Source organism: Musca domestica, unplaced genomic scaffold, assembly GCF_030504385.1.
Source record: "Musca domestica strain aabys unplaced genomic scaffold, Musca_domestica.polishedcontigs.V.1.1 150, whole genome shotgun sequence".
In the NCBI taxonomy this organism is placed as follows: domain Eukaryota; kingdom Metazoa; phylum Arthropoda; class Insecta; order Diptera; family Muscidae; genus Musca; species Musca domestica.
Window position 1 is genome coordinate 288,396 of NW_026712208.1, and position 23,596 is coordinate 311,991.

The window sequence follows — 23,596 nt, forward strand, 5'->3', positions numbered from 1 at the left end:
TACTATCCTTGGAAATGTTAAACCACTTGCATATTGATAATACCAAGTCCATCCATGAACTCAAGTCAGACTCTGTTGTTACTAAATATACCACGTTCTCTTTATTCACCATTTTTGCTATTTGCCTTGTTCTAATAAGGCTCTTTACAAAAAAAGGGAAAAATTAATTATTCATACAATAGCTCCTACCCATGAATTAATACAAGCCCCAGTTGCTCGAACAAAATTGCACGAGCCGAGGCCACAAAAAATAGACGATCTACCTTACTTCTAACGATTGGGGACAATCGTTTTTAAAGGGGGAGGAGTTAACACACAATATGTTATAAATTCAAAAGATATTTGGCACATGTAAATACAGTTCACACGAAAATATTTCATCAACTCAAAGTTGCACATCCGGTAGTTAACCTGTTAAACCCAGGAGATACTTGGCGCGTGCAGACAGAATTACCACGAATTTCTTTCATTTCATTTCAAACACATTTTCGTTCTATATTAAAAGTGCAATATCTGGCTTGAATTGCAAAAACGTTAACTGCAACGCTTTCGCAACGTTCAATGGAAATTTGATAAATTAAATAAAAGAAAATGAATTTAGTTTCGTAAGCAAAATAATGTAAGCATGAATTGGTATTGGTACAGCAATAAAAAATAATTTGGTCAAGTACGTTGAATTCTTTATTTATTTCCTATCGATAACATCCCCCCTCCCTCTCCCATTCAACATTAACCCCCACCACCCATTTTCGCTCGTTGTTACATACAAACGCTAGTATAGTTACACACATTCTGACTTCCAGAATGCTATGCTCGTTACCTTAAAAATTCAAGAACACAAAAATTCATAACACATAAAAAGTATCAATTTTATTTTTAAATAATATTAAATGCAATTATTCCATCTTTTTATTTAACTTAATATAAACAAAATAATAGAACAGTGTTGGCTTGTTTGTTCGGGATACCACAGTATTTTGTTGTTGCTAAATTGTCAGGCATTGCTTGTATATTAAAAAAAAAGTATATATATATATATATATATATATATATATATATATATATATATATATATATATATACATATATATATATATATATATATATATATATATATATATATATATATATATATATATATATATATATATATATATATATATATATATATATATATATATATATATATATATATATATATATATATATATATATATATATATATATATAATACATATATATAAGTTAGACCTTTCTGAGTTAAGGTCTCAAAAAAAAAACGAGATACTTGTCAAAAGTACCACGGACACTGTCTAAATTAAAACAAAGGTTTAATTTTGGTTTGTCGAAACCGCGACTTGACGTTTATTCACGAAGTTCACTGACAGAGTGAGTTCGTTATCTGTTTATTATTGGAAGAGACTTATTTTAATACCAATATAAGTTTACATTATTTTGCTTACGATACTAAATTCATTTTCATTTATTTAATTTATTAAATTTCCATTGAACCTAATTTTCTGTAATACCAATTCATGCTTACATTATTTTGCTTACGAAACTAAATTCATTTTCTTTTATTTAATTTATCAAATTTCCATTGAACGTTGCGAAAGCGTTGCAGTTAACGTTTTTGCAATTCAAGCCAGATATTGCACTTTTAATATAGAACGAAAATGTGTTTGAAATGAAATGAAAGAAATTCGTGGTAATTCTGTCTGCACGCGCCAAGTATCTCCTGGGTTTAACAGGTTAACTACCGGATGTGCAACTTTGAGTTGATGAAATATTTTCGTGTGAACTGTATTTACATGTGCCAAATATCTTTTGAATTTATAACATATTGTGTGTTAACTCCTCCCCCTTTAAAACGATTGTCCCCAATCGTTAGAAGTAAGGTAGATCGTCTATTTTTTGTGGCCTCGGCTCGTGCAATTTTGTTCGAGCAACTGGGGCTTGTATTAATTCATGGGTAGGAGCTATTGTATGAATAATTACTTTTTCCCTTTTTTTGTAAAGAGCCTTATTAGAACAAGGCAAATAGCAAAATGGTGAATAAAGAGAACGTGGTATATTTAGTAACAACAGAGTCTGACTTGAGTTCATGGATGGACTTGGTATTATCAATATGCAAGTGGTTTAACATTTCCAAGGATAGTAGGCTTATGAATTCATCTTCAACCGGCGTTTGTTGAATTGTTGGTGGAGAAACTTCCAAAAGTGGAGCTTCTAAATTTCTGTAATATTTGTCGTTTATTCTCAATGTAGCGTTGTGGAATTTGATTAAAAATGTTCCATTAACCGTATCATTGTTTATTGTTCCAATAAAATCGTTAAGAAGAATGATACCGGGTGAGATATTTGCTATTTGGGGTATATGGTAGCCGTGTGCTATTGGGCAAGATGAATTCATTCCGTTTAGTAGCGGAGGGATGCAAGTATCGTTGGATATGTTTACCAATTTGTCACTTTTACAGATTTTTACATTATTTATTATTGCACATTCACTTTTAATGCCAAATATTTTATAGTTATTTTTCATTATTTCATTAAACTTGGTACTTATGATTCTATTATTTCTTTTTACAGGTTTAATTATAACAATATCGAATTGTTCTTTGCTAGTAAGCGGGATTACAATGATATACAAAATTTTTCTTTGATTGTAAAGGACCTTAATGTTTGCAAACTTGAGGGCTTCTTCTATTGATGTGAATAAAATATTGTCATCTGTTATTTTCTCCAGTGCTATTTTTATTTCTTTTTATTTAACAAAAATGAATTTATAATATTTTGTTTTGCCCATTGGATTGCGAATTTGATGTTAGTTAATTCTTCTTTTATGAATCTGAGCTTAATTTGCATGCTGAGTGCAGCCTCGTTTACAAAATCTTTATTATCTTTAATTGCTTTGGTTATGTGATTGGTAATTTGGGTAAGGTTTTGTAATCTTTCTGTAAAGATGTCATTTATAACTACTTGTTGGTTATTATTTAGGATAGTTTGATCCAATGCATTTTTTACTGTTACAAAGTCATCGTCATCTGGTGATCCGGCGATGTACTTCCAGGCAGTACCTAATATATTGATGGATCTCTTTTTCCTGGGTGGTTCCATTGGTTCTATGCCTTCTAGGATATCATGAATTTGGGATATTTCGTGTGTTAGGAGTGGGAAAAAGGGATTGGATTTAGGGATGGTTTGTACGATTTCCTTCTGTACATCGTCAACGAAGTTCTTGTATCTGTCCATTTCTATAATGTGGATAATGTTAAATGTGCCGCCCTGTATTTTTGCAGGTCCACTAAAAATAGTTACGAGGTGTGACAGTGTGTAGTTCAAAATTTGTAGCTCGGTTGTCAAAAAGGTGAAAAGAGTTAAAAAGGTTCTGTAACAAAGGGAAATATAAAAATGGATTCAGTTTTTTATGTTGCTTTTATGGACTACTCTTCCTGATTCTGTAATAATTGTGGTGGAACCATTTTCCTTGACAATTCTTTCTTAAATTTGGGTGATAGTTTGCTTCCTAAACGCTTGTGAATTCTTACATAAATGACGTCACCTGGGTCGAATTGTCTGATTGGTTCTCTTTTCTCATTGTGGATTCTAAGATCAGTTGCCTGCTTGTCTCTTAATCTTTGAATGTTGTCTTGTCTTGCCTTTTCGTACATCTCGGGGTTTGTACTAACTCTTCGTCCGAAAAATACTTCAAGTGGTCACTGTCCCGTTGTGCTGTGTATGGTATAGTTATATTCATAAACTGATCTGTCTAGCAATTCTAGAAAGGTAGGGTATGTGCGTTCGGTTTTAAGACAGCGCATGATTTCCGTTAGGGTGGAATGAAACCGTTCGACTTGTCCGTTTACTGTACTCGCATATGGTGGAGCTTTGTAGATTTCTATTCCCAATTGGTCCTGTAACATAAATGTAATTGAAGCCGAATTAAAGGATTTTTCATTGTCAAAAACAATAATTTTTGGAACGCCGAATAAAAAGACAAGTTTTCGTAAGGACTCTTTCACGTCTTCAACGGCTCTTGACTTAATAATCCTGCACTGCGCATACTTTGAAAATTTATCCAATGCTGTGAGGACAAGTTGGTTTTCAGTTCTGTAGATGTCAATATGAAGAATTTCGCCAGGGTGTGAGGGTATTGGCGTTTCTTTCAATTCGGGTTTCGATGGATGCCTATCGTATTTATTTTCCTTACATACCGCACATTGTTTGACGATTCTGTTAATTTTGCTATTCATACTCGGGAAATACAATTTTTCAAGAATTTGTACTTTATTCTCTTTAGCATTTCTGTGGGCTCTTTTGTGAGTACTGATAATTATTTCATCCTGTTGGTGATCATTTTGACATCCTCTACTTGGAGGTTTGTAAATCTGATGCGAATGTTTGCAAAATGGTGTGGAAAGATTTCCTGAATTTTTCCCATTAATGATTCGGGGGCTTTAATACCATTTATTACGGATGGAATAGGTATTTTTTTAGAGTTGAAACAAGCTGTCCGGGGGTGTAATCTGTTTCTGAAAGTGTGTGCCTGTGGATGGTTGGGAATACTATTTCGAATTTATAGGGATTGGTTGAATTTGGACTAAAAATTATTTGGTTCTTGAATGCGTTTATGGGTGTTTCAACGCTATAAATAAGCCTGTGTGATGAACTGTCGTCACTATGCGTCATTTCAGTCATTGAGTTAATTTGTGATACTTCCGGCACCCTAGAAAGGGCATCTGCCACTACGTTACATTTTCCTGGTTTATAGAAGAGTTCGTAATCATACTCTTCCAATATAGCCTTCCAGCGCTTTATCTTGCTGTTATTGTTCTTATTACTAAGAGCATAGGTGAGAGGCTGGTGGTCCGTGTATATCTTCACCTTCGTTGCGCCGTATAGGTAATTTCGTAGGCAATTGAGGGCCCAGATGATAGCGAGCATTTCTTTCTCATTTGCCGCGTAGTGTTCCTCGGCCTTATTCAGAGTTCTTGAGATGAAGGTAATAGGCTTTCCTCCCTGCGAGAGAACTGCTACAAGAGCATAATTTGACGCATCAGTTGTCAGCTCAAAGGGTTCTTCGTAATTTGGGTAGGATAGCAGCACGTCCTTTGATATTAAAGAATTTTTTAATTTCGAAAATGCTTTTACATCGTCCTCATTAAATTCTACGCAAATTTTTGCCGACTGTCTCTTGGATATGCGACCTTCTTCTCCTCTCAAGAGTAATGTTAAGGGTTTTGCTAGCTTGGCATAATCCCTTATGAACCGGCGATAGTAGCCTGAAAGACCTATAAACGATCGGAGTTCCTTGATAGTTCTGGGTTGTGGGAAACTTGCAATAGTTTCAACTTTTTTCGGATTTGTTTTTATCCCAGCTTCGGAGATTATAAATCCGAGGAATTCTACTTCCTGCTTGAAAAAATGGCATTTGTCTAATTGGAAATTCATATTAGCCTCTTCTAGCGTTTTGAATATGTCATGAATATCCCGAATGTGATCCTCCTCAGACTTGCTAAATATGACTATGTCGTCGATATATACGTAGCATGTCCTGCCTATGTGGTCGCGGAGAATGTCGTCCAGTGCACGTTGGAATATCGAAGGCGCATTTTTCAATCCAAGTGGCAAACGGGTGAACTCGTATTTCCCGTTATTAATTGAGAATGCTTGCTTCTATGTCGGAGTTCTTTAGTGGAATTTGGTGGAATCCACTTTTAAGATCTAGGATTGAAAAGAATTTACTATTCCCTAATTTCCCTAGTACGTCTGATATTTCAGGGATAGGATATCTATCTGAAATTGTTACAGAATTTAATTTTCTATAATCTATCACCATCCTAAACTGCTTATTCCCTTGAGAGTCCGGTTTCTTGTCGACTATCCATACGGGGGAATTGTATGGCGATCTCGACGGGCGTATGATTCCATCGTTCAATAACTTTTCTACTTGAGTCTCAACCTCACGCCTTAACGAAGCCGGGTAAGGGTAAAATTTGGTGTAAATTGGGGTATCAGTTGACGTACGGATTTCTCCGATTACTTTGGTAGTATAAGTTAACTTTTCTTCCGGTTCTGAGAAGAGCTTGGGGAATTTTTTTGCCAACGAGTTCATCATTTCCTTCTGTTCGACCTTCATGTGATCATCCTGTATCTTTATTGAATTTACACTTTGGCTTATGTGTTGTTTAAGTTGAATTATAGTATGGTGACGGACAACCATATAATTTTTGTTCGTGTGAATGACCGCATCCAATGCCTTCAAACTATCGTTACCTAGAATGCCATGAAAAGATTTTAGGCTAGGCATTAGGAAAATTTTAAGTCTGTCGCTCAAGCCGAAAAGGTTTAAGTACGTGTGCGATGTGATTTGTACATCACCCGCCACAGATTTCGCAAAAAATGGAGTTTTGTTAGGGATTATTTTTTTTTACTAAGTTGGGTTGGATGTAATTTTTACTAGAGCCGGTGTCAATGAGGATTCTAAGGATTTCTCCGCTCTTCGCTCGACATTCAATGTATGGGAGCGAAGAGTTCATTCTAAAAATGAATGTCACTTAGTTCTGCACCTACTTCATTAACGGCTCTGTCATCTTTCTCGGCTTGATAAGTGTCGTAATAAAAATTCTCTAGTTCCTGGTCATAATATTCGGTTAATTCCTGGTCTTGATCATGACTTTCGTAATTTACGTTGTCATGCTCCAAAATATCTGTCATTTCCGTGTTTATGTGGAAGGTACGTTGTGCCTTAGCAGGATTAATGTTCCGCTTTGAAGGTGGGTTTGGAGGTCTTTTACCTAGGAATTGTTGTTGAGGTGGTCTGTTCGCGTAATTTATTTGTTGTGATCGAATGCTTCGGTCGACATCCATTGGTTCTGCTGGCTTGGGTGCTGTAGGGCGTGGTGGTGGATGCCTTGGGTAGTTAGAGCTTTGATCACCGATCTTGTTGTTAGGTTTCATAGTAGGAAGATTCTGTTGGTATGGAATGTAGGCTATACTTGGATGGAAGGGTTGTGTGTTTCTTTGTAAGTTGTATTTGGGAGTTGATGGTGGTTGATAGTCTTTCCTAGATGGTTGATTATTGTAGTTTTGTGCATGATTAGTGCGAAATTTTTGGTTTTCCAACTTCAGGCACAAATGGAGGGCCTGAGGTAGATCCGCTGGCTCTCTCATGCCCAGCAGTCTAGGTAAGTCGCCATTGAGGCCTCTAATGAATGTGTCAAGGGCTTTGCCCCTATAAGTCTGTGTCAGTAAATTAAGAGCTTCATTTCCAGCCTCTAAACCACCTAATTTGTTCAATATCAGTGACAAGTGCGAATACACATTTTGATAGAATTCCTGCACAGTTGAATTGCCCTGAATTAGTCCTGTCATTTGATATTCTAACGTCGACACATCTCTTTTGTCGGCGTAGTGTAATGTTAGGCATTTGGAAATTGCGGCCCAATCTAAAGGCGTGTTATATGATTCTAACGCGATGTCCGCATTACCTACTATTTTATTTCTGATGATATTTAAAATACCATAGTACTTTGGCGTACCCCTGAGATTTTCGTAAATTTTTAAAATTCTCTCAACACTTTTCCTCCAGGAATTAAATTCTCCTGCTTTGCCCAGGTAACTGGCTGTTAATTACCTGTAAGATAACAGTCCGAAGATCCGCTAGGGTCATCTGTCCTTGTTCGTTTCTACCAGGTTGGTTAGGAGGACTAGGAGGGATAGGAGGATTTTGAACGGGGGCATTTAAAATGGGTGGACGTATCAAATTGTTGGGATTAGCCATTTTAAAGATAATTTTTTTCAGTTATTAGGTTTAAATTTCTACTGATGTGGTGTATCCTGATGTGGTGTCCTCGTTGTATAGGTTGGATTACAGATGATGAAGTCACTTTCACTTTTGTTTTAGATTAGATAGATTTTGTTATGATTAGATAGGTTTTGTTGTTCCTTTTTTTTTCCTTTTTTTTCTTTTTGTATCGTATTATCGAGTATTTTAGAGTTCACTTTAGTAGTTTTTTTTTTTTTTTGTTTTGTTATGATTTCAATTAATTTTCGAGGTCAGTCTCTTTTTTTTCTCACTAGTAAAGCGGCTTGCGTTCAAACGCTTCCCTTTTTCCGTAAGGATACTTGGGGGCCTCCTTCTTTACATTAGCGCGATGGGTGACTTAATTACCCAATTTTCGAGGTAAGTCTCTTTTTTTTTAAAAAAAAAAAAACACTTTTTGTCTGTCTTCAACAGAATTTTAAAAATTTTTTGTTTTTTTTTTTTTTACATACCAATGTATATTGTCCTTTTTTAAAAAATGTTCTTATTATTTGTTTATTATTTATCGCGGGTGAAGTGGCTAGCGTGCAACGCGTCCTTTTCCCAATTTGTACTAAGGGGCCGTTTCTTCACTCTTTACACGACACTGATTCGCTCGGGCGCCAGTTAGACCTTTCTGAGTTAAGGTCTCAAAAAAAAAAAACGAGATACTTGTCAAAAGTACCACGGACACTGTCTAAATTAACACAAAGGTTTAATTTTGGTTTGTCGAAAACCGCGACTTGACGTTTATTCACGAAGTTCACTGACAGAGTGAGTTCGTTACCTGTTCATTATTTGGAAGAGACTTATTTTAATACCAATACAAGTTTACATTATTTTGCTCACGATACTAAATTCATTTTCATTTATTAAATTTATTAAATTTCCATTGAACCTGTTTTACTGTTATTTTGCTTACGAAACTAAATTCATTTTCTTTTATTTAATTTATCAAATTTCCATTGAACGTTGCGAAAGCGTTGCAGTTAAAGTTTTTGCAATTCAAGCCAGATATTGCACTTTTAATATAGAACGAAAATGTGTTTGAAATGAAATGAAAGAAATTCGTTGTAATTCTGTCTGCACGCACCAAGTATCTCTTGGGTTTAACAGGTTAACTACCGGATGTGCAACTTTGAGTTGATGAAATATTTTCGTGTGAACTGTATTTACATGTGCCAAATATCTTTTGAATTTATAACATATTGTGTGTTAACTTATATATATATATATATATATATATATATATATATATATATATATATATATATATATATATATATATATATATATATATATATATATACTTTGTTTTTTTTTAATATACAAGCAATGCCTGACCATTTAGCAACAACAAAATACTGTGGTATCCCGAACAAACAAGCCAACACTGTTCTATTATTTTGTTTATATTAAGTTAAATAAAAAGAAGGAATAATTGCATTTAATATTACTTAATAATAAATTTGATACTTTTTATGTGTTATGAATTTTTGTGTTCTTGAATTTTTAAGGCAACGATATTTCTGGAGCATAGCATTCTGGAAGTCAGAATGTGTGTAACTATCCTAGCGTTTGTATGTAATAACGAGCGAAAATGGGTGGTGGGGGTTAATGTTGAGTGGGAAAGGGGGGGGGGGATGTTATCGATAGGAAATAAATAAAGAATTCAACGTACTTGACCAAATTATTTTTTATTGCTGTATCGGAATAAGTATAAACAATTGGAGTATATGTATACTTATTTACTTTATGCTGTCGATGTTTAGGAAAAGTATTTGCAATCTCACATACATATTTTAAGAATATCGTTTATCGTGTTTGCTATAAAGCAACAAAAGTGAATCGAAACTCAAAACTAGTTTGAAGTGAATGGAAAAATTCGTTGCAATTTCTTATTCCTAATATCACAAGTTTTTATTTTATTTTATTTATTTCAATATACAGTCTATAAAAGAACAGCTAGATCTAAATATGTTATTCAATTGAAGACAATTCTTTAAGCTATTTTATGAACTATCAAAATTTCATTTCTGAATTTATCAAAGGGAGCCAGTTTTGAAGTAGGTAATAAAGATACACCAATAATTTTGCAACAATAATTCAGGAATTCATGGTTCACAATCAAGGATTATTGAACTGCTGAAAAAAATGAACAAAAGGACTGTTATTAAGACTACTTTTTATACCACACTGTTTAGGGTATATTAACTTTGTCATTCTGTTAGTACCTCCTCGAAATACTCATGTTAGATCAAAAAAGGATATATATTCTGCGTTAAATTCTAAGTCAATCTAAGTCCGTCTGTCTAACCATCTGTTGTAATCATGCTATCTTTGGTACGAATTGAGCTAGAAGGCTTAAAAAGTACATATTTTCAAATTGTGTATTTGAATATTGTTTTGGGTACCACAACCTACGACAAAAATTAAATATTCAGGTACATGTCTTCGCATAGTCCACATATAACGGAAAGTACCATTATTTCTTTTGTACCATTTATTCGATATTTTAATGATGTAAGCGAAATTATTCTAATTTCGTATTTGAAGTTCGGAATCGGTACTACAGCCTATGACAAAAAAAAAAAAAAAAAAAAAAATACATATGCAGGACCACATCTTCTATATCCCCAATGTAAATTTTTTCATTTGAGCGATATTTTTCGACGGGACTCGAAACAATTTCGTTGGTAAATTGACAAGGATTATCAAAATACCGAATATTGGCAGTATCGTTATATGTGCGCTATAGAACGTGGACCTAAATGTTAAACATTCTGCCATCGGAACTAGAAGTCACTATTAACTACAAATATATTTTTTTAGACAAATCCGTGGATATATGAGCCTGATCAGGAATACATATACTTTATGGGGTCTGCGTTGAATATATAGGCATGTTACAGACGGAATGACAAAGTTAATATACCCTCAATTTAAAGATTTAAATTTAATATCAAGATCTTAATTTGTTTTCATTTTGGGATGATTTTTACTATTTGTCAATTAAGGGCATTCCGTCTCTTTGAAGCAGACATGTGACCATTGCACTACCAATTAAATCAAATACCATGGGAATTGCGAAGTGCACAGAGAACCAAAATAAACTATTTGAAACGTTTGCAATCGTTTCGTTCTGTAAGTACAAAGTACGCAACGAAACACAACCGATATTAAAAAAACGGGACTTCTTTCTTATTTTTTACTCTCTGTGTGTAAAATTCTAAGTCGATTTAGCGGTGTCAGTCTGTCTGTTGTAATCACGTTATCCTTCGAACGAACGCAACGTTTTCATATATCGCCCATACAACCGTACCTCCCGATATTCGGTATTTTGATTATTTACCGGAATTGTTTCAAATTTGGTATTTGAAGTTCGAAATGGATACTACAGACTATGACAGAAAATTGTCTGTGTAGGTTCACGTCTTCGTATATGCCCAATATATCAGTACCTTCCTATATTCCGTATTTTGAGGATTTTAGGCACAATACTCACCGAAATTGTTTCAGATGTTGTATTTGAAATTCGTAATGGATGCTAGAGCCTGTGACAGGAAATTGTCTGTGCAGGTCCAGATCTTCGTATAGAGGTACAAAAAATATATATATTTAGAAATACAACTCTAAATGTAGCAGTCAGCGTTTCGCACAGCAAACGTTTCCCGGCAATTCCTTCGCAAACGATACAGCTCAGCAACTCACAGGCGAAGAACATTAAGACAATCTTGGCATTAAAATTTTTGTGATTTCGATAGGAGTACAAAACTATTGAAAAATTTAATAGTTTGTGAAGTGAATACCAGAAAAGAAATAAGCAAAGGCTAAAGAAGAAATATGTTACATCAGAGAAAACCACAGTTATTTGCGGTTAAATTTATTTACACTTGTAGTGCACTTCTCTATTTTTTACTGATTGCTAACATAAGTCGGTAAAATTTAATGTCAATATTTTCAAATAAAAACTTACATCAAAGTTTAAAACATTATTGTCCTGTTCAGCAAACTTATTTCTCTTCCAATTGCTTGCTAAATGGCAGACAAATACAATTTTTGTTTTTCGTATGTAATCATTCAAAAAATACCAATCGTTCATTTACAACAGTTAAAAAAAATTAGGATATTGTGGGTAAAAATGAATATTTCTACTAATAAAATGTTAGTATTTCCAAGTTATTACATTATAAACAGTCATGTATAACGAAATTTCAATCTTTTAGAATTAAAAAAAGCAACTCCTGGTCAGTTTCGGATCTTGGTGGAATCTATTGACAAAATCCCAGAGCTAGCAACTTCAAGCCTGATTTTTGGGTAGCCGAAATTGAATCCAAATGGGATGTTGTGGCACAAAAAAAATTCGGTTGGATCTCCAATGCAAAGTGGATCTGACTGGAAAAGGGTACAATAACAGTCATTTATTTTACAACAGTATTTAAAATAAGATTGATATTGCGAATAAGGTTGATATTTCCTTCAATTCTATTCACACTTTTATTTAAAATGGAAAATCCAAAACCAACAGAGGCAATCATTTGTTTAAAAATATAAACAAATTTTCTTTTTGGAAACATAAACAAATTTTTGACAGAAGGACAATAGGTAAAATAGCTTTTTTCCCAGACGAAAAAAGTAAGTGAACTGAAATAAAAACTTGATTGTCCGGGTAGCAATTATTTGTCTGCCTTACACAAAAGTTCTGTGAACAGGCTATATGTCCATCGGAAGGTTTTCGTCGCTAAAATACCAACATTTTCGGTCATTACAACAATTATAAGCAATTGCTTCTGTATGTTCAAAACACAATACAGCCGACATTATTTCAAATAGAGCTTCAGAACAGAACAATTTGTATTGCATTTAGGATGATTGATATTGAAAATCAGGTATATCGGGTTATGTTTTGGAATAGATTAGGGCTATGTTTTGGAATAGCTACATAACGGTACCTCTCGATATTCGGTATTTTGATGATTTTCTCCAAAATTTTTCACGAGTTGTCTAAAAATTTTTATATGTAGGTCATAAAGATTTGTAGATCTGGTGGCGCACTGTACGCATAGGTCCACGTTTTGATATAGCCCCCATGCAAGGATACCTCCCAATATTCGGTATTTTGATAAATTTTGCCAAATTTCCCAACGAATTTGTCTAAAAATTGGTATTTGTAGTCTTAATGGGTTGTATCTCAAAACATTGTATGTAAAGGTCCACGTCTTGTTATAGTCTTGTCGATATTCAATATTTCGATAAAAATTAGTATTTGTAGTTCATAATGTATTCTAGCCCGGTGGCAGAACATTAAATATTTAGTTCCTCGTTTTCCTATAGCTCGCATGTAACGATACACACCGATATTCGGTATTTTGATAATCCTAGTCACATTTACCCACATAATTGTTTCAAATTTGGTATTTTAGAAGATTTGATAGATGACAATCCTTGATGTATAAAATTTTCTATAAAGGTTCCCGTTTTGATATGGCATAATGTAACGGCCTCACTCACTTTATGGGTTTTTGATAAGTTTAACTGTATTATGCAAACAGTCTTACTGGTATATGAGGTTTTAAGTGAAACACGCGGTTTTCAATTACTTATTTAAAATTATTGCGACAAGTTATTTTTTACTGATTGTTTTGATGGTAATTTTGACAATACAAACCAAACAGCTAGACATTTATACATGGAATTTTTTCTAAGTTAGCCTATGCTGTCTTCTGGTGCCATGTGTACCGACGGCTGTCACATGATTATATTTTATTTTTATTAATTTTTTTGTATAGTCTCTCTAAAGTACAGTCCGTAGCGCAAAATAGCTGTTCAATATTTTTATGGGAAGCGTCGTAAATGTGATGATACTAAAAGCGATGAAAATGATTTTGAGCCGTCAGATTTAGATGAGCATGTTCCTGGTAGCGATCTAACATCAAGTGAAGCTGTTTAAGATGCTGTGTAAATGCTGTTTTAGAAAATCCAGGTACTGCTATTGAAGAGGACATAGATATTGCCCCCAGATATGTCTGGAGATCGGTCAATGGAAGCATATTCTTTCTGCAGCATTTGGGAAAAAGTGTTAAAATAGTAAAACAATAAATTACAAATAAGCATACATATACTCCTATACTATATATATATATATATATATATATATATATATATATATATATATATATATATATATATATATATATATATATATATATATATATATATATATATATATATATATATATATATATATATATATATATATTGTTTATACTTATTCCGATACAGCAATAAAAATAATTTGGTCAAGTACGTTGAATTCTTTATTTATTTCCTATCGATAACATCCCCCCCTTTCCCATTCAACAGTAACCCCCACCACCCATTTTCGCTCGTTATTACATACAAACGCTAGTATAGTTACACACATTCCGACTTCCAGAATGCTATGCTCCAGAAATATCGTTGCCTTAAAAATTCAAGAACACAAAAATTCATAACACATAAAAAGTATCAAAATTATTATTAAGTAATATTAAATGCAATTATTCCTTCTTTTTATTTAACTTAATATAAACAAAATAATAGAACAGTGTTGGCTTGTTTGTTCGGGATACCACAGTATTTTGTTGTTGCTAAATGGTCAGGCATTGCTTGTATATTAAAAAAACAAAGTATATATATATATATATATATATATATATATATATATATATATATATATATATATATATATATATATATATATATATATATATATATATATATATATAACAAGTCTAAATGCAACAATTCGGAAGCAACAAAAGAAATCTTAAGAAATCTTAAGATTTCTCTAGTTGCCTCCGTCAGTAGTGTCGTTGACCCTATTTTCTAGTATTGTGAAATAAAGTGAAGGTGGTCTGTTATGTATATAATGACTTAACTATGAGTTAAGATTATAAGAAATACAATTGTTCTACGCAAGAATTTCTTTGAGTGATGAATTATGGTCGATCGTTATGCTTCATTCGGGTCATTGAAGTATACTCGTATGCATTTAAGTTTGATTCATAGCAGTTTTGCCACCAATGAAACTGCATATTATATGGCACGTCTATGGCCGATCGGAACGCGGAGGTTAGACCATCAACACATACGCCTACCTCGGTTATGGTATAATTTCTCTCCACAGGAAGGATCTGCTCGTCTAATCCATCCTCAAATGTTTGTCTGTAACGCCGAATCCTTGTTCTCTTGAAGTTGTAGAACACTGGTTTCTTGGTTCTTTCGATATCATTAATGAATAAGCATACCTATACTGCTCGATGATTAGACTCAAAGTCGTGTGTTGCTAGTGGTCTATTTAGGTACAGAACAATACCAGGCGTTCTCAGGAAATAGTGTATGTATGATCTGCCATGTTCGTACCGTCTGGTCGGCTTTAGTGCTGGACACAGATAAAGATTAGGACAGCTGTTGAGAGAGTGTAAGGTACGTCCTCTCTTGTCAGTTACACTTCCTCCCCAGTCGCAGTGTTTGGCGTTTAGATTACACAAACAATCACTTCTGCTGTTGCACACTGGTGGGCAATAAAGCTGAGGTCTTCCTGCGGTCTTTAGTACATTGCAATAAGGATTATATTTGTACAACTCCTCGTCCAAATGTTTGCTCCACGGGATTTTTTTTTGTCTACTCCGACTTAAGTGAACTCCTGATGAGTATTCCAATTACTTCATAGGTGCGACCTTGTCTGCACTGTTTGAAAAACTTATAGTCATTGATGGTAATTCGATGCCTTTCGTTGAGTTTGTATTTAGTAAGTAATAAAACATCTGGTTTGTGTTCTTTGATGAATAGCTAAAGGTAGTGTCGCTTTCCCATATAATTGAATTGACAGGATTGATATTAGGGAAAATGCATTGTAACATGAATATCCCTTAATATACCTAAGAAAGGACAACACTGCAGTTGACCATCCTTCTAACGTTTTTATCCTTTGGAATTCGCCGTTGAAGGAATCCAAATATCTTAGCAAGTCTGTGATGCCTTTTCCGAATGATGTTTTTTTTCTCCAGTACAGTTTCATTGGCTATGTATGAGGCTCCGATGTTTTCCGTCGTCTTCATTACAGCGGTGGATCTCACGTTGACGTTTGTTTTTGATACTGCGTCTGCTGCGTGATGCATGATGTTTTTGGTGGTAGCCCTTAACGGCGTTATTTTTAGGGCAATCCGGCGAGCTGGTTTTGTGCCCCTCTGTGTTGCAGTTTCACATTTTATTGGTGGTTTAGCGACACCAATAAAAAAAGTTGTCCTCTTCTACTTTGTCACTTTTTGGCACCATATTGCAGTTTGCAGAAACATGTCCCGGTGTTTGGCATTTGAAGCACTGCACGAACCCACTTCCTTTGGTTTGGTGAAAGTGATATCACACGCTATCACTTTTCTGATTTTGTGCAGCTTATTTGCCTCCGTGGTACTACTAAGACGCACAATCCATTTTTTGGCTACAATGTCTATGGCGCTGATAACTTCATATTGTAAGTCTAAACATTCTAAATACCTCTTTACATCCTCCGGAGTATAATTCGAGCAGAGTCCGTCCGCTAGTACAGAGAACGGCGGAGGTTATTCTGGTGTATTAGTGTGCATTTTGTACATCCTTTCCCAAAGCAAAGTCCTCGAGTATACAAAATTTTCCAGTCCTTGTATTCGGATTGAAAGAACGTTTATCACTGTGGCTTACCTGCCTGTACCTAATTCACTCATGTCAGACCCAACAAAGTATTATATATTCTTGATCAGCGTAAAATTCTAAGTCGATTTAGCGATGTCCGTCTGTCTGTTGTAATTACGCTATCTTTCGAACGAATTGAGATAGACGGTTAAAATTTTGCACGCAATTTTATTTTGCCAGTAGGCAGGTTAAGTTCGTAAATGGGTAGGTCCATATGGTGCTATGGTGTATTTATTTTGTCCATATAACGGCACCTTCATATTTGGTATTTTTATGTTTTTATCTACATTATTCACCGGCACTGTTTCAAATTTGGTATGTAAAGTTCGAAATGGATACTACGACCCAAGATAGAAAATTGTCTGTGCTGGTTAACGTCTTCGTATAGCCCCCATATAACGGTAACTTCCTATATTCGGCATTTTGACGATTTAAGGTACAATACACACAAAAATTGAGATCTCGTATTTGAAGTTCGTAATAAATGCTACAGTCTGTGACAGAAAATACAGGTCCAGATCTTCGTGTAGACCCATGTTAAAAGCCGTGGTGTTTCAGCCGTTGAAGTACTGCTATTGTCCTCTAGGGGCTCTGATCTGTACACATATTTAAATGCTAGCTTCTTCCTTAGGGGTTTGCTATAGCCGATAACTTAAACACAATTTCATTATTTTTTTAAAAGTTTAAAAGTAATTATTTGAATTTAATTTCACGTGCTACAAAAAATACTAATTTTTATATAATGAATAATAAATAATATTAATGATTCAAATATATAAAATATGTACACCACAAACGCACATCGTAACTTTTATGCGTTAAAAGGTTTCGAAAATCTTTGAGTTTCACAAATCAAATAACAAAAATATAACATATGAATTTTATCACGCAAAAACGTAGAGAGACAATTGCTTACTTGCAAATAATTAGAATAATAAATTTAAGCCTAGTGTAGTGTGACTACTACGTTCAATTGTTATTATTGCACTAATAATTATTTTTTACCTGTAGCAATAGGCTGTGTTGTCCATACCTATTTTGCTATTTATTCTTCGTGTTTTGATAAACTATTGATGTGGAGCATATCTATCGTAAGTCTCTTGTAGTAGTTATGTGACGTTTGTCATAGAAAAATGAAAATATAGACAACGAAAAATTAATTTTTTATTTTTATCCAGGTGGCTCTCATCATGCTTGATTCGTCAACATGCTTATTTACGCGTTCAACCCACTCGATTTCGAAAACATATTTTATCGTTTTTCAAGGATTTCGCTTGATTATTCACATTTCTTTTATTATGTAACAATTTTCATTGACAAATATCCCACAGTTTTTTAATATTTTTAACAATTAAGAATTGAGTAACTTCAATATTCCCACTCAAGCCCCTGAAACGATATAAACGACATCTGCTGATGCCATTTTTTTTTTTCGATGATAAACGGTTGTCTTTATTTTCATTTGTCTATGCGTTTGTAACAATCTCACTTCATCGGTCTTCGGTGTATTTTGGTTCTGTTTACAGTGTTCGGCTAATGCCGTTTTTTCTATTGTTGCCTAGTATGATATATTATTTGTGTGCTGACATCTTAGTTTTTAATTTATTTTTGTTGTGCAAACATAAAGTTTTCAGCAATCTTCTTCCTTATTACCACCACCCTCAATTTCGTAAACTACATTATGTCTGTTCATTTTACGAATTTTACTTTTCATGTTTGTGAATAACTATGTGCTATGGTGTATTTATTTTGTCATATATTTCTGACTTTTCCAATCTTTCTGATATATTTGGTAGCATATCAGGGATTTGTATAATTTCGGCGGAACTGTTTTTTTTTTGCGAATCTCTACATGTACGTTTATTATTATAATAATTTTCAAATAGAGATTTGCTGGTGTGCAATGGGAAGTTATTATTAATTACAATGTCCTTTAGTTTTAATTTGTTTTGGAAAGAATTTGTTCATCTCTTATTTTCAGTACTCTATTTATGAAGTTTTTCGCTGTATTGATAATTATCCGATTTGTGTGTTTAGTGTAGTAACTGATTATTTTACCTGAAACAGTAGGTTTTTGATACCAATTTATATTTATTGTATTATTTGCATTTTGTATTATAAATGTATCTAAATATAGGATATTCCCGTCACATTCTTCTTCCGAAGTAAACTTAAATTTCAATTTTTATAAAACTGTTTAGCATTGTCAGTATTTCCTCGGAGTGGCTGGAAAATTTTTATGCCTAACTAAGTCTAAGACATCTTTTGTCAGTATTCCCACGAAGTGGGTGGAAAATTTTTATGCCTAACTACGACTAAGATATCTTTTTGAAGATCGCGTTGCGAAAACTTTCATTTGTATCATTTGCGTAAACTCTTCTACTCATTTTCCTATGGTAGGCAGTGTTGCTGAGTGAGAGCTTTAAATTTTAATTATGCGTAATATCAGCTGATTTTCACCGTTGATGGGAGGAACATGCATGATTTTTAGTAGTGATTGTGTAAAACGACTTTGGCTATGCAGAAAATTGGGATGTTTTTCTGTGTAAGATAGAGTAGCTGATTACAACAAGCGTCCATTAATCCTTAGTCCCTAAATTCTTTAAGAAACGGATTTAAAGGCAAAATATAACTCCTTGCCCTCAAAAGAGTCTTATCTGACAATGACATTCACTCATTTACAATGTGAAGTCAGACGTTATCTAAACGCTTTAATCTTGTAAGGGACTTCTAATGGTAAATGTGACGACCTCTATGAACAGGATAAGTCTGGGGAAAAATCCAGGTGATATAGGAAGAGAAATCTTTTAAGGATCCACAATAATTATTGAAGAAAGAGGCATGAGCCTTAACAGCACATTTCAATTTCGGTGTCAAGCTGTGGAAAATTGGATACATCCCAATGCCACCAAAGATTAGAGGAGGCGACTCTGCCTGAATCAGCGGGATTATATTCAGAATCCACGTGACGCCCATTACCTACCTCTGTAAATTTCTGAATTTTGCTAACAAGGTTGGCAACAAGTGCTGTCTGCGTAGATGGTCTTTTGGTGAGCCAGGAGAGGATGATCGTAGTATCAGTCCAACAATGTGCAAGCTTCCACAAAAGAATGAACTTTGGCATCTGTTAAGCCTACCGTAGAAAAATTTTGAAAGTAGCACGGTCATTTGGTGGGAGGGCTGACAACGTATCTGCCCTCGGAATCCCAGCATCACCCATAACTGCAGATTTGGTTATGGAATCATTGCTCAACAAAGGTATGCAATCAATACAATAAAAGGTACTGGATGATTATTTAAATTATAATGAAAGATGCAATACAAGAAATACAGACAATACTAAACAGTTTAGAAAAAACAAATTAACTTTGGAAGAAGAATGCGACTGGATCTTCCATACTTATATACATTAGTAATACGGAATGTAAATAATACAATAAATATAAATTGGTACGAAAAACCTACTGTTGCAGGTAGAATAATCAATTACTACTCTAAACACACTAAATGGAAAATTATCAATACAGCGAAAAACTTAACAAATAGAATACTGAAAACAAGCGATGAACAAATTCATTTCCAAAACAAATTAAAAATTAAGGACATTCCAATTAATAATAACTTCCCATTGCGCATAACCAAATTCCTAATTAACAATTATTATAATAGTATACATACAGTTAGAGATTCGCTGAAAACAGATCGGCCGAAAATGTACAAATCCCTGTAAGATTGAAAAGTCAAATACACAATAGCACATTGCCCACATAACACAAGTAAAATGATCAACATGAAAAGTTAAATTCCTATAATGGACAGACATAATGTTATATACGAAATTGAATGTGGTGGTAACAAGGAAGAAAATAGCGGAAAACTTTATGTTGGCACAACAAAAAATAAAGAAGATATCAATTTAAGCAACAACAATTCAATATAAAAAAAAAAAAAAACAATGTTAGCCGAACACTAATCGTGAGAGTGTTACAAACGTCACATAACTACAACAAGAGACTTACGATAGAGATGCTCTACATCAATAGTTTATCAACAACAATACGAATAAACAGTAAAGTAGACACGGACAACACAGACTACAGCTACAGGCATTTAACAAAAAGAGATCGTGCAATAAACTAATAAATATCAGTGCAATAATAACAATGTGTGTGTGTGAATCGGTACTTACGTTGGCCATCCTTCAAAGGTGGAAACTGTAAATAACGTTAACATTGCTTTTGCAACATCGTCAAAGTGAAACTTATTGTTCTTCCACTCTCTTTCTTTTAGACGGGGTTTACTAATATCACCATTTTCATAAAACAAATACGTGCCACTGAAAGTAGAGACATATAATGGAAAAGGTGTGAGTGTTTCATTTTTTTATAAAAATGGTTATTTGACCTCTCTTTATGCTCTTATTGTTACACTAACTTATTCAAGAATTTTTCACTAACTTGTACTTATAAGAGCATGGTTGTTTCTTGCCCAATATAACTTCGGCGGAAAATATTTAATTGACAGCAAGAAGACATTTGTCCAACAAAGATTTGCACACTCTCACAAATTATTAAAGATTTCCGTTTAAAAATAAAAATTTAGGAAATATATCGAAATTACATCCATAATTTTAAATAGTTATTCTCTAAAGTTACATATCGTCATCGTCAAATCGTCATTGTTGGATATTTGAACAATTGTTATTGTTTGTCATTAGAATGTACGAATGTAGTAAAAATAGAGCGCTACACAACGCATACTCATAGAGATATTATTTTGCCAAAATGGTGAAAGCTTTGCGGTTACAGTTCAGAAATTGTGATTAATTCTCCAAGTGAACCAGCCGTAAATATATTAATGACTAAATTTGTCGAAACTGGGTCTGTTAGTGATGTAGAGACAACAACACGCTTTCGTCCTGTTGGGTCGCGAACATATCGCAGTGATCCACTGCAAGTCAAGGAACTTAAACCAGCTTACCATGACCAGCGAATGGAGTTTGTAAATTGGGCAGTGGAAAGACAATATGATAATGCTGATTTTGCCGATAAAATCATTTCTATTTTGATGGCTTCGTCAATAGGCAGAATTGTCGCATTTGGGGCGCGGAAAACCCTCGAGTGATTCACGAGAAGCAATTGTATCCTCAACTTGTCACCTGTTGTGTGGTTTTGGTGACACACGTCATATAGCTTGAGTCCAAATGACTTGCGATAGGAAATTTTAATGTTCACAGAGGTGACATTTGTCTGCAGGTAGGGCAATTCAAAGATTGGCATTATCGGTCCACAATACTGGGTAGACTATATAAAAAGCATCCTTCTGATATTCACTATTTGATTATTTTATTTACTCTCGGGACCTCGGGATCTTATTTAAGGCTGTCTTAATGCTCAAGTATGCGCAGAGTCCGCTTTAATTCATTCCTTGGAAGACAACATTAAAACAAAACGGGTCTATCAAATATTACTATAGTAAAGACTTTGACAACTTTTACATATTATTACTTTTCGAAATAGGCGTTTTAGACCGAGCAAAGTGTATACTCTTAATAAGCATAAAAGTCTAAGTCAATTTTGCGATGCCAATCCGTCTGTTGTAATCGCACTAGAGCTCAAATGACATGCTTTAGAGTTTATAATGGGTTCTACCATCTCTGTCAGAATACTTTTTATAGATCCACGTTTTCGTATAGGTATATCGGTATATTCAGATCATCTGTATATTGATAATTCCAAGTTTTAAGCGTGATAATTTAAAATTTGGTATTTTATGTTCGTAATGCGTTCTACATCGTATTGCAGGACATTGTCTTTATAGTTTCACACTTTAGTACCTCCCGTTATTTAGTATTTACACGATTTTAGCCTTACTTTCCAGCGGAAGATCTCTAATATCGGTATTTGGAGTTCATAGTAGGTTCCACCTACTGTGGCAAAACAGCCTCCACATAACGGTATTTTGATCATTTTAGACAGTTTCTAACGTAAATGTTTAAAACTTCTTATAATAATGAATTCTGTTTTTTTTTTTAATTCGTTTATTAAGCTCCAAGACAAAATAATTAAAATTATAATTTTTGTGCAATAGCGCCGCAAAAAAATATGGGACTACATAATTTTTAAATTTACATAATATTTTCAACAAAAGTGGGGGAGTAAATGGACCTACATGGCCCATTTTCTGTTTTATGCTGCAGTATCTATTACGAACTTCAAATACCAAATTTGGAACGATTCCATTAAATAATGTCGCTAAAATCATCAAAATACCGAATATCGGAAGTTACCGTTATATCGGGGCTATATTTATTAATTTAATCTATTAGTCTATGGATAATTCCTTACAGACTATATATGTACATAACTAATAATTGTATAATTAAAATTAAGAATTTAAAAACATTATTATTTTACTTTTTATAGTATTAATATCCATTGTAAAATCGATAAAATTATAAAACGCGTTAAAATCTTTAGAAATTCTTGTTAAAGGATCAGCATTTGCATAGCTCATTCTGGAGAATTGAATTGCTAGTGGTGCATAGTGGCGGGTAGTACGTTGAGGAACATTGAAATTTATGTTGTTAACAAGAAACCAGCAGAAATATCACCCATAATCACATTATAAAGAAATGAGACATTTAGCATTTTTCTACGGCTTTCCAGAGTTGGCAGCTTGGTCAGTGAGAGTCTATCAGTGTATGGTGGAAGATTATCATATGAAAAATTCAAACTTCGTAGACAGAAAAGTAGGAATTGTTTTTGAACAGACTCGATGCGGTCGCTGTGAGTTTTATAAATTGGATCCCATATGACCGAAGAGTATTCCAAAATTGGGCGAACAATTGACATGTATAAATTTTTTTCTTTACTCCAACGTTTCACAAAACCAAGAACTGATTTTGCTTTGTTTATAGAAACAGAAATATGAGATTTAAAGTTAAGTTTGCAATCCAATACAACTCCAAGATCAACGAATGTATCAACCTTTTCCAGAGAATAGTCACCGAGGGTGTAACAAGTATCCAATATTTTTTTCTTGTGAATCTCATAAGTTTGCATTTCGAATAATTAATTT

At 33.8% G+C, this 23,596-nt stretch overlaps 1 pseudogene; it reads right to left on the minus strand.

Annotated features, from left to right (window-relative positions):
- Window positions 1-23,596, minus strand: part of LOC131801321 (muscle calcium channel subunit alpha-1-like) — a 269,768-nt pseudogene that overhangs the window by 134,816 nt on the left and 111,356 nt on the right.